Below are 12,347 nucleotides of genomic sequence, written 5' to 3' on the forward strand. Positions count from 1 at the left end.
ATAGAGCGATTTAAAGTTATGAGATACAACTCCATCATAAACGAAAAAATACAAACTATACAAATGCTACACATAAACATTGTACCTATACACAACTAACCTATAATAATAATAATAGTAATAATAATAATAATATTATTATTATCACATCATTTAATTTCATAGTTTAAATTATTTAAACCAATAAAATATATAATATATAGTAATAATATATACACCATGCAATAAAAATCTCTCATCAGATTTTCCCAAATAACATATTTTAGATAAAAAATGTCTGTTATTGCCAAAAGGTGACATGCTTTAATCTCTGTACATGCATAAGGAAAGTCTGGGTTGATTTGCATGAGAATGTTGTTTAGATGTACTTTAAGGGCAATGGTGCACTTCTGCTATTAAAAAAAAAAAAAAAAAAAAATAATATAATAATAATAATAATAATAATAATAATAATATATATATATATATATATATATATATATATATATATATATATATATATATATATATATATAAACAACTTTAAGATCAGTTATGTTTCCTTTTCTTGTTCTCTTGCAATTTTGATCATGAACCCATGGATTTATTTTAGCCTTTCATTTACTTCAATTACTTCATTTACTAAGTCAAAAGTTACATTTAGTGTGTAACACCACAACACCAAACCTGTACATGTGAATTACAGTGGGGTAAGCATACAGGAAGTTCAAAGACACAGGCCATAATACATTTGAATGTGTTTCTTCCTTTCAGTTTAACCTCAAACTGACTACTTCAAAAAGGCAAGAATTAAGGTTACATTAGTTCTATCTTTCTAAACTCTATTTCTGTGTTCTGCACTTGTGGTACTGATAAAAAATATAATAAATAAATAAATAATAATAATTATTATTTGGGACAAATTTCCAGATATCCAAAGTACTAAGATATGGATCTCTTTTTAAGTTGCACTTTATTTTACATTATATGTACTTGCAATGTAATTAACTAAAAAACGACATGGTTAGGTTTAGACTTAGGTTTAGGGTTAGCACCTAGCTAATTTAATTACCATAACAAGTACATAGTATGTAGATGGGGAAAGGACTGTCTGTAGGGAATAAAAAAAAACTACTGCTCTTTCTATAATGGATTTCATATCAACATTTCAACATTTCAACATAATTATTAAACTCCCATTTCCCCGGATAATGCAACTTTAAGGAGTATAAGATTACTGGAATAGAATCACTGTTCGTTCTGGGTGGCATCTTTTCAAGAAGATATTCAGAACCAACTGTCAGATCTTCTCCAAGATGTTGTTTGTGTTCTTTGAGGAAATCTTTGTTTTTGCTCTCTCGTTCAACACAAACAAATAAAATGATAACTGACCTCACATAGACAGGACAATGGCTTGCCTAATCTAGGAGCTACATCCTCCACCACCCTGATTTTTTTCCACAAGTTCAGACACCAAACCATAGCAGGATTCCATCACTTTGACCAGAACATTTTTGGTTTTGGTTTCTTCAGCTCTGTGTAGTTGTAGACACCACCTCTGGGTGTAGAATTTTTCTTCAACTATTCTACTTTGTGAATGATCTTTAGCACTTGCCTGTTCTGCAACTCCGGCTATTAATTCACCTTTGCACTCCTGTAAGTCCACAATTTCAGCACGAAAAGGTGGGACGATTTAATCTCTTCACTGGTGTTTAAATATGTTTTGATAAAAAAAAATTCAGTATCTCTCTTGTTGAGTGCTATGATGATAATCTCTTGAAGCTTTTTTTTAATATCACCTTTAGATTTTCTTGATGCTGGACTATTTATTGGTGTCTGACCATTAATTAATTATTTTAATTTCCTTTCCATTTCCTTAAAAGTAGAAATCATCTTATAAATAATTTGTAGGCCTAAGTTCAATGTGGTTTGGTCATTCAGCAAATTGTATTCAGTAAATAAAATAAAATAAAGTCTGCTGATAGCAGCTGTTTGACAGCTCTATTAGAGGGGATTTTATTTTCTGAAAAGTTTTGACAGAACTAACCACTGCAACAGGAAGTGAGCTTCACACTTACATGACAGTATTAACATATATATATATCTTTATCTCTACCACGAATGTGTGACTTTAGCCTTGTTTCTTTTATGTCTTTAAGGTTAACTATGCAAATATGACAAGCTATAAATACACTTGGGTGAAGTTCTCCTTTTGTTTCTCGGTTTGAACATTTTTAAGACAATTATTGAGAACAGTGGGTTTGATTTAGAAGGTAAAAGGTTTTTATCTTTCTTTTTTTTTACTGTGATAAAAAATATTTGGTAGTTGTCAGTTTATTAGCATAATCAGTTAAGATGAATAGCTCATGCATGAGAAGCACTGTGCTTCTTCTAACAAAAATATTGTTGACATGGCAATGAGTCATTAATAGATTTTTTGAGAAATATTAAAAGGTGTCATCAAGTTCTTATATACAAGACTGTTACTGTTGAATGAATATGATGAATAAATGATTCGGTAACAAATTAAATAAATATATATGTAATTAAACGCACACACATGCTCGCACAGAGAAAATCAATTCTAAATAATTACCAAATTGAATGTAGCCAAAATTACACTTTGCAAAAAAAAAAAAAAAAAAAAAAAAAAAGGAAAGGAAAGGAGAGACACGCTAAATCAACATCTGTGACTGCAAAAAAAAAACAAATTTTCACCCACACACAACGGCAAACACTGAAAGTGCTGGAGCTCAAGAGAATAACATAATATAATATCTTTATTTTATTAGCAGCACACAGAATGATGCTTCCTGAAGAGATTCCTCTGCTTCTGCTTGGTGTGTATTGTATATGCTGATTTCTGTAAATGATTGTGCTAATTTATTGGTACACATAAAAGTATCACTGATGGTGTTTTTTTTTTCTTGCAGTTCTTTTTGCGGGCTCCTGCATGAGTTCAAAAGAAGTCCTAATTAATGTGCCTGAAAGAACAGAAACTACTTATGAAGGGTCATCTGTGACCATCCCCTGTTCTTACAAAAAACCAGTGGACACAAATTATACACTGCTGTGGTTTAAAGATGCAATTTATCTAAAATACCAGACGTTTGACGGGACTATTGTGTACAGTAACACAAAAGAACGTCCCCAGTCTCTGCATTACTCCAGCAGAGTGGAATACATCACTGATGCAACACCAGAAAACAAACAAGGAGACTGGATAAAATGTGATTTAAGAATCACCGATCTGCGAAAGACAGACAGTGGGAACTATGCATTTAGATGGATTTCAGACACAAGGTTCATGAGTAAAGCTCTGTCTCTCAAAGTTAAAGGTGAGCAAACATTTGATGCTGTGATAAAGGCTGTTTTCTTATATATATATATATATATATATATATGTTCATCATTTATTCACCCTCATGTCTATCTATATTTCTTTAATCATGAAATAGATGTTTTTCAGAAAGTTCATGCTGCGTTTATTTATTTATTAAAGATTTTATTGGCTTTTAGACTTTAATATGATATGGACAGTACTCAGGACGTGAAGAGGGAGAGAGAGAGGGGAGGAGGGGCTGGTAAGATCAAGAAAGGTCCACGAGTCATGACTCAATATATGTATATGTGTTATATGTTGGCACACTGCCCATGAGGCCATTGGCAGTGACCATGCTATTGATTATTAAACAAAGAATCTGAATGGGAACACGGGCTTTATGAGGTTACCAATGGTTCTCGTGTGTCTCATAATCAGCCACAATTCTCCAAATATGAATAAACATCTTTTATTCACACAAATAAAACTACGACAGAGTGATATATATATATATTACAAAACAAAAAACAAAAACTGAACAACATGAGGGTGAGGGTGACTAATTTTTTATTTTTTTTATTATAGTTTTAATAATTTGATATTGCAACTTTTTATCTCACAATCTGACTTTTTTTCTTGAATTCTGAGTTTAGATTTCACAAATCTGTCTTTTTTCTTAAAATTTTGAAGATATTGTTGCAAGATATAAACTCAGAATTACAAGATATTTTCTTTATTTATCATTTATTTGTACAGGGACAATGCACAACAACAGTGTTGCGCCAGAGTTAGCTATAAAGCTAATTTGCATCTGCAGTCCCTGGAGACAAACTTGTAATTCTGAGAAGAAAAGACTGAATTCTGTGATATTAACTTGCAATAGGGGGTAAAATATCTAGTTTTGTCACAGAATAAGTAAGGAATAATTGACTTTGGGCAATTGAATTATTAGAAAAATGCACACCTTCGTGTCGTGGCCGTTACACCTCGGGGTGTGCATTATTTTTCTAATAATTCAAAGGCCGGAGTAAATTATTCCACTTATACTACGTTTACCACACGTCAAGATATCGATTAGAATATATATTTAAAGAGATTTGTCTGGTTTTTGTACTAGCTGTTGTGAGTAGGATTATTTCTTCCGCATCTCATCTAATTCCTCTTTTGCTAGTACCAAAATGTTATTTTAAAGCTGGTAATGGAGGCTTGAGCCATTTATAGCATTCTTATGCAGTCTTTCATTAGGCTAACGTACCTCGCTACTGTGCGTCTCTAAACACTCGTCAGGGCAGCGCTGACAACATCTTTTTGTGCAAACTGCATGACCGGTATTACGGTTTTACTATGTGAAGTGATATGGAACTTTAATGCAGTCAGGAGAGCTGCCTGGAAATACGTTCGCCGTGTGTTTCCCAGAAAATAACTGCACACAATAGAACGTTTGTCAGCCAATCAGATTCAAGCATTAAAGGCAGGGTAGGCAAAAAATTTATAAACAACTTTCTTCCAAATTCGTTTAAACTTTCTATATATATCAATGCATAATTAAAATGTAAGTACTCTGATATAAAGAGTATAAAAATTGAGTGACTCTAGACCGTTTAATCTGTATTAAACACAGCTCATTATTTCCATTCGGGACGAAACATAGGATTGGCTTAGGCGACTGTCACTCTCTCGCGACCATGGCAACCACACTTTTGCCACACATGACCTGCCCACTTGCGCACGTACGTTTGATTTGAGGAATTCAAGAGGCACGGATCCTAGGAATACCAAAACAATTGTAGGGAAACAGCAAGCATAATTCACAGTACCGGCCTATGCAGTTAGTGAAGGCAAACCAGGCAAAAAAAGGAAGACAGTAACAGTACAAGAAAAGGCAATGAACAAAAAGTCTTTGGATAAACAAAGAAATAAAACGTGAGTTAATATCGGCGTGGCTTTCCAGCGATGCGAGAACTGAGGGACCTCAAGGGGCTGAAAAGTGACTCCTTGATGGCTTTATTTCTGCTGGACAGGTAAATCTTTATTTTTGTATTTTTATCATACATATTTTTTTGTTTATTTTTTCATGAAGCATGTGTCATTAGCACACGTAGCTGCATAATATAGCTAACATAACATTACTTAGCGAGCCGTAGTAGAGACGATAAATAATCTATAGGCCTAGCTCAAGATGATCGCTATAGCGTGGCTTTGGAAGGAGCCCAGAAGGGAGGGGGTGGAGTGAATGGAAATAATGAGCTGTTTTTAAAACAGTCGTGAGAGGTCTACAGACACTCGATTTTTATACATTCTTTTTCAGAGTACTTACATTTTAATTATGTATTGATATATAAATAAAGTTTAAACAAATTTGGAAAAAAAGTTTTTTATATATTTTTTACCTACCCTGCCTTTAAACGGCCCTGTAGTACAACAGGAAATAAACAATTCTGGCCTTATATAGTTCCAATATTTACAAGTTTATTCATTAGAAATTGTGCTCGTCTTCTCAGAACTGTGAGTTTATATCTCACAATTCTGACTTTTTTTCTAAGAACTATAATAACTCGAATATATTTCTTTGTTGGAGAAATTCTAACCTGTTCTCATTCCATATTCTTTTCAGACAATCCTTGTAAGGTGCACATTGAACCATCAGAGCTGAAGAGTCCAGTCCGTGAGTCGGACAAATTAACTGTTCACTGTTCCACACTTGGTTCCTGTGATCTTCATCCTGAGTGGCTCGTCCATACATCAGGACAAAAGCAAGAATGGACGTCCACCTCATCTACTGATATGATTATAGAGACTGAAGAAGATAAAGAAGGCAGAAAGATCACCAAATTGAAGCTCAGTGTGACATGGAAGGATGACAGAAGGATTCTGTCTTGTCGTCCAGCGAAGAGTGAGGACAGCTTCCAGATCAGGAATATCACACTGTCTGTGGAATGTGAGTGAGTATATCATGTGTTTTTGAACAATTACTCTATATTTAGTGTAAACAGTCACTGACTGAGCATTATTCACTCCAGCTGCCCACTTCATCTCGTTTCTTCTCTAGATGCACCTAAAGAGGTAAAAGCAACAGTGAGCTCTGAGGATGTGAAGGAGGGAGATTCTGTAACTCTCTCCTGCACCAGCAGAGGTCAGCCTGATGTCAGCTTCTCATGGTTCAAAAAAGAGAGAATAGAAAAGTCTCAACAAATGTCTGACTTGAAACTAAATAATGTGAAACCAGAAGACAGTGGAGAATATTACTGTGAAGCTGAAAACAAGCATGGGACACAGGAATCAATATCATTCAAATTGATGTGAAGTGTGAGTATAATGTTTTATGTAAACAGAAACCTTTGAAGAACCTTATGAGGAACCATTATGAACTTCAGTACTTCATCTACTAAAATCATTTATTGTTAAATATGCATTTCTTGTGCCTGTGCACTGCATTATTCAGATGGTCCAGAGGGTGTCAAAGTGCAACCTGTTAACATTAAAGATCTCAAAGAGGGAGATGAACTGACACTCAAGTGTTTAGTCGAGAGAGGTAACCCAGCAGTCTATCAGTTCATGTGGTACAAAAATTCCCAAACCCAGAGTGAGACCAGCGAGACATTCATCATCAGTAAAGTTACTGAAGAGGACAGAGGATCTTACCAATGCCAGGCTGATAACGGGATCAGAACAGAAATATCAAATAACTTCACAGTATCTGTAAAGTGTAAGTATTTCTGTATAATATTTGTAGCACTTCTTTATATATCTGCACCTCCAACAAACTAATAAAGTGATTTGGTTATTGTTTATAATAAAACATCTGCTAAATATTAAATCAAACTCTTAACAGTCAGCTAATAAATTTATGATAGTTAATTTTACTCTGTCATTTAGAAAGCTTATGCAAAATTAACAAATTTCAATGCTATATATCAAAAGCATGTTAGATGATAAATCTCTTCATTTATTTTGTGACAATGCTCTTCAAAAAATTTTTTTTCTTGTCTCTCACAGATTCACCGAGAAGCATCAAAATAGAGGGCTCGACCTCTGTAAAAGTGGGCACTTCACTGACTTTGACATGCTCAGCTGATGCTGAGCCTCAGCCACACACATACAAATGGAAGCACACACCTGGACTGTCTCCTGTCCCATTATCAATGGAAACTGGACAGTTAAACATCGAGAAAGTGACCATTCAACATGCAGGACAGTACACATGTGATATTACCAACACTATGGGCACAGGATCACACGCTGTTAAAGTTGATGTCCTTTGTAAGTCTGTTTTGCTCTAAAACCTATACCTTAACTAATAAATGTTAATGATTTCACAAATAGGTAATTAAGACACTTTTTCTTTTAAACTCTGCAGATCCTCCATCTAATCTCAGTTTCATCATGCAGAGGGAAGTGAGAGAGTTTGAAGTGATCTCCATTATCTGCACGGTTCAAAGCAATCCTGTGTCACACCTGACAGTGACAGGACCTCGGGGGAATCTGACATATATTCAGAACAATCAAAGGAAAAGCACTGCATCTGCATCAAACAATGTGACAGTCTACTTGAATGTTACCGAGTCAGATGCAGGAGTGTATAAGTGCAACGCAGAAAGTCAAGAGGGAAAACAAGAAACTAAACAAAAGCTAATTGTGTTTCGTAAGTAATAATCTTTTGAGAGACATGAGATGATGTAATTTTACTTGAAAGTGACCTAACTGATAATTAGGACTTTGAGCATTACTTCTCCTAAATAATTTGAGTTTCATCTTTTTATATATTGTGTATATATAGATGCACCCAAAAATGTGACTGTAAGTGTTAAAGGAGAACAAAGATTTGGGAGTGAGCTGACCCTTACATGTGAGGCTCGCGCCGATCCTGCTCCATCTTCATACGAGTGGAAGAAAGACTTCAATGGACAGTTAAAGACAATTGAACAGAAACCTGAACAGAGACTACACTTTCTATCTCTGGAAATCTCTGACTCTGGGGGGGGGGGGGGGGGGGGGGGGGGGCTTCTTAATTTATGGAATTTGTCTTTCTGACAGATATAAGATTGTCCAGTGTTGTGTGATTAATTTAACTAGTCTAATGAATGACTTTTGTCATTATAACTGGGTTAATATCACACTGTCCAAATTTGTCATTGTATAACAATAAATCAAATAGTCATTGCTTCCAACTACCAAATATTTTGAATATATTCATATAATTTTGCCTATAGATGTTCCAATCATAAAAATTGTCCATAACATGACAACATTAACTCAGTGGAATTGGGAGATTCCAGTCTCTCTGACCTGCAGTGCAGATGCACATCCTCCTGCCGAGGTCTACAACTGGTACAGAGAGGAGGACAACGTGACCGTACTGTCAGAACATCAGAACTTCACTGTTCAGCCTCAGAACCCAGGAATATATTACTGTACAGCAGCCAATGCTATCGGAGAATCACGATCCGAAAACATCATGTTATTTATTGGCAGTGAGTATGAAATAACACATTTTAAATATCTATTTTCCAAATGACTCAAACTGCATTAAGCTAGAAATTATTCTGCCAGACTTTAGACATTACCCTCCATTTACAACTGCCTCTTTGGCGTAACCGTGATAACCAAGCAATTTTTTTGTGTGTCAACTAATATTTTAATGATATTTGTCAGGGTGTAGGATAGTTTTCTGCTCATCACTCCATGGAACCTTTATGAAAGCATAAAAATACTATGGTTTGTTGAAAGATTTTTAGGAAACATGCTAAGTTCACATAGGCCTACTTGTTTCTCTGAAAAACAATGTAAAAGCCTGTAATTCTACTTTGAATCATGTGATCCTGCTTATTTACATTTACAGTAAAGACTCCAGGTCGCCAGTTGGTGAAAAACACTTTTTTCTAATATTTTGAAATTGTACTGCAATACCTACATCAACCACTAGCTATATTTTACAACCCCCCCCCCCCCCCCATTTTTAAAAGTGAAAATGATACAAAATCAAATCGTAGATGCATGATTAAAGCCTAATTATTTAACAAATTGTACTTCGTTAAGTAGTTAACTGGGTAAATTCTTGAATTTGGGTTAAATTAATCATGCGGGGTTATTTTGAAAACGATTTCTTGATCTTTCCCCAAACCTCTCTTAATTTAGGTAACTCTCCTATGGTGTTCTACCAGATCATCTTCCCCATCATTCTCCTGTTGATTCTTATTGTTGTGGTTCTCTTTCTGATACGCAGGTAAATACCTCTTTCTTTTTATAGATGTTAAAGTGCCCCTATTATGCCTTTTCGACTATAACCTTTCATGCAGTGTGTCATGTACTGTAGCTGTATGTGGACATAAACTATCTGCAAAGTTGTAAAGCCGACAGTGCATGATAGATAAAGTTATTGTCTGTCAAAAAGTCAGCTCTCAGTTGCCTAAACGAGTCATCGGGGATTTTAATCTTATTCTGTTACAGCTCTATGTCACACAGTAACACATTTGCATAATGTTCGCCCATGTTTTAGGGTCCTGCCCACAAACTGAGTAAAATTTCTGTGTGGTTAACATCATGTCGAGAAGACAATGTATCATACGCTGTGAGAGTAAATTTTGATCAAAACTCAAAATTACCACAAACTTATCAACACTTGACACTTACCACTGAGAAATGTCCTGCTTCAGTCGTGCTTATGAATCAGTCTCTTGTCAATCAACCACTTCATTCATTTCATCGTCAGATTCCGGCTTGAGTTGGTAAGCTAAGATCCATACCATCTTTTCTGTGTATTGACAAGTCTCCAGGCCTGTCATTCTGCAATGGCAATTGGCATTTCATTTCCGACACGCACTGTATGCGGTAGACCAATCCATAGCCACAGACAGATCTCTCTGTGGATTTGGACCAATCACAAAGGACTGGGCCATCTGAGCAGTCACAGCAGTGAGGGCTTACAGAAAGGAGGGGTTTAGAAAGACTGATTCTTTTAACTGCTTCGCACGAGTTGTTTATGAATCATTTAGAAATTAGGTAAAATTTAACATATTTTGAGAAAACGTACATGTTTTTTTTTTTTTTTACCTTGCATGCATGTTTACTTGTTTTAGGAGACTCGTGAAACAATATTAGCAACCTTAAAAATGGCATAATAGGAGCAGTTTAAGTTAAAAATACAATAATACCAAATACTAAATTAACTTGTATCATTTACCAGTTCATCTGCATATTAGTGCAGCCCTATCAGGTGTTGAGTTTGAAGGTGTTAGTTATTCTGATTATTGCTCTTGTTATTTTACAGGACTATCATCAAGGCAAGATCATATCAACAAAGTGGAACAGATAATCCTTTGTGCTTTTTTCCAGTATTCCTGTCACACTCTTCTACAGTGACAAACTTACTTTTATTGGTTATTTTACTTCTGTTTGTTTCACAACTGGGCTACTCACAGTATAATATTGAAACCAACGTTACATGCATTTTTTTAAACAATGAAATGTATCAGTTTGCTTAATAAGAGATAAATCCTGTTTTGTTTGAAATACTTAAACACTTAGGGATCACGTAATGATACCCAGGAGAATCTGTCAGTGGAGGGCATTCCTGATTCAGGTTATGGAAGAGTTAATCAATCACGTCCAATACCCAATTCCCAAGATCCCACTCGAGCACAGGACCCTGATCCAAGGTAATAGCAGCAGAACTAATTGTAGATATACACTAATTGTAATGATATTAATTCATAGTTTTTTTTTTCTCTCAAGGCCGAAATCTAATATCCATACGGTGTATGCTGCTATTAAATTACCTCAAATGAAACAGGTGAGACAATTCCCAAAGCATCTTATCTGTTGAGTACGAAATAAGACATCTCTGGTCAGTTTTAAATAGTTTCAAATCTTGGGAGTTCTCATCACGAAAAAAAAAAACTGTATGGAGTTTCCCACAAAATCCACCCTGACATGTCCAAAAATATAAAATAGGCTTACTATTGTAACTCAAGGTAAGACAAAAACATGGTTTGGACGAGTAATGATGTACTCGCTTAAAAAATAGTTAACATAATTATGCTCTATTCATAATAGTTTTATTGTATTACCATATGTCTACAGAACACACACACTTACAATAAGTTGTTCACAATAAAGATAAACCAGAGATTTTATGGAGCACTTTTTATTCAACTCTACAGTATATTGAGAACATGTGTTTTATTATTTTATCCTCTTCCTAGAATTCCCAATCAGAAAATCCAGATTATGAAAATGTTTCTTCTGCATGTGTGCCAAAATTTTCATTCACAAATATGGACGGTGAATCTGATACCAGTGAAGAAGATGAAGTGAATTACTCCACTGTGTCTGCTGTTAAAGAACCCAGACATAACCAGAGGAGCCGCCTTATCAGTTCAAGCTCTGATGATGAAGACAGAACTGAATATTCAGCCATTAAAACATAAACAAAAGGAGTTTCCAATTAAAGAAGTATTATATCCTTAATCTGTATTATAGTTATAATATTTTTTTTCTACAATGTTATCTAAAACTGAAAATATTATACAAATTTTTATTGTGATCTATAAGTGTGGCTTTTTAATTTTGCAGTGTGTTCCTATGCATTAATAAAATAATAACAAATATAATTAACAATGTTTTAAAAAATAGTATCTCATTATGTATCAATGTACCATATATTTGTGTGATCAACTAATGGGTGAAAAAAATGACAAAAATGCTGTGAAAACTACATTGTGTGAAAGGCAACAATAAAGCTTTGTAATCTCATTAAACATTTGTATTGGCCATTGTTGAACTGCCAAGATGAGAGCATTTGTCTGGTTGGACTGCATAAAACTGTGAATTAAAAACAAAACAAACAAACAAACAAAAAAGTCTCCAGAGCTCAGTGATTTCAAGAATTAAAGGGATAGTTCACCCAAAAATGAAAATTAGCTCATTATGTACTCACCCTCGATCCATCCTAGGAGTATATGACTTCATTCTTTCAGACAAATCCAATCAGAGTTTTAAAAAAAGAGTCAGAAAAAAAGTCCAAGTACAGATCATCAGTCCAAAATTA

At 34.6% G+C, this 12,347-nt stretch overlaps 1 pseudogene; it reads left to right on the forward strand.

Annotated features, from left to right (window-relative positions):
• The first annotated feature begins 1,292 nt into the window (after nt 1–1,292).
• Nucleotides 1,293–12,057, forward strand: LOC113071910 (B-cell receptor CD22-like; annotated as a pseudogene).
• The last annotated feature ends 290 nt before the right edge of the window (nt 12,058–12,347 follow it).

This window comes from Carassius auratus, unplaced genomic scaffold (genome assembly GCF_003368295.1).
Source record: "Carassius auratus strain Wakin unplaced genomic scaffold, ASM336829v1 scaf_tig00008429, whole genome shotgun sequence".
Lineage (NCBI taxonomy): Eukaryota > Metazoa > Chordata > Actinopteri > Cypriniformes > Cyprinidae > Carassius > Carassius auratus.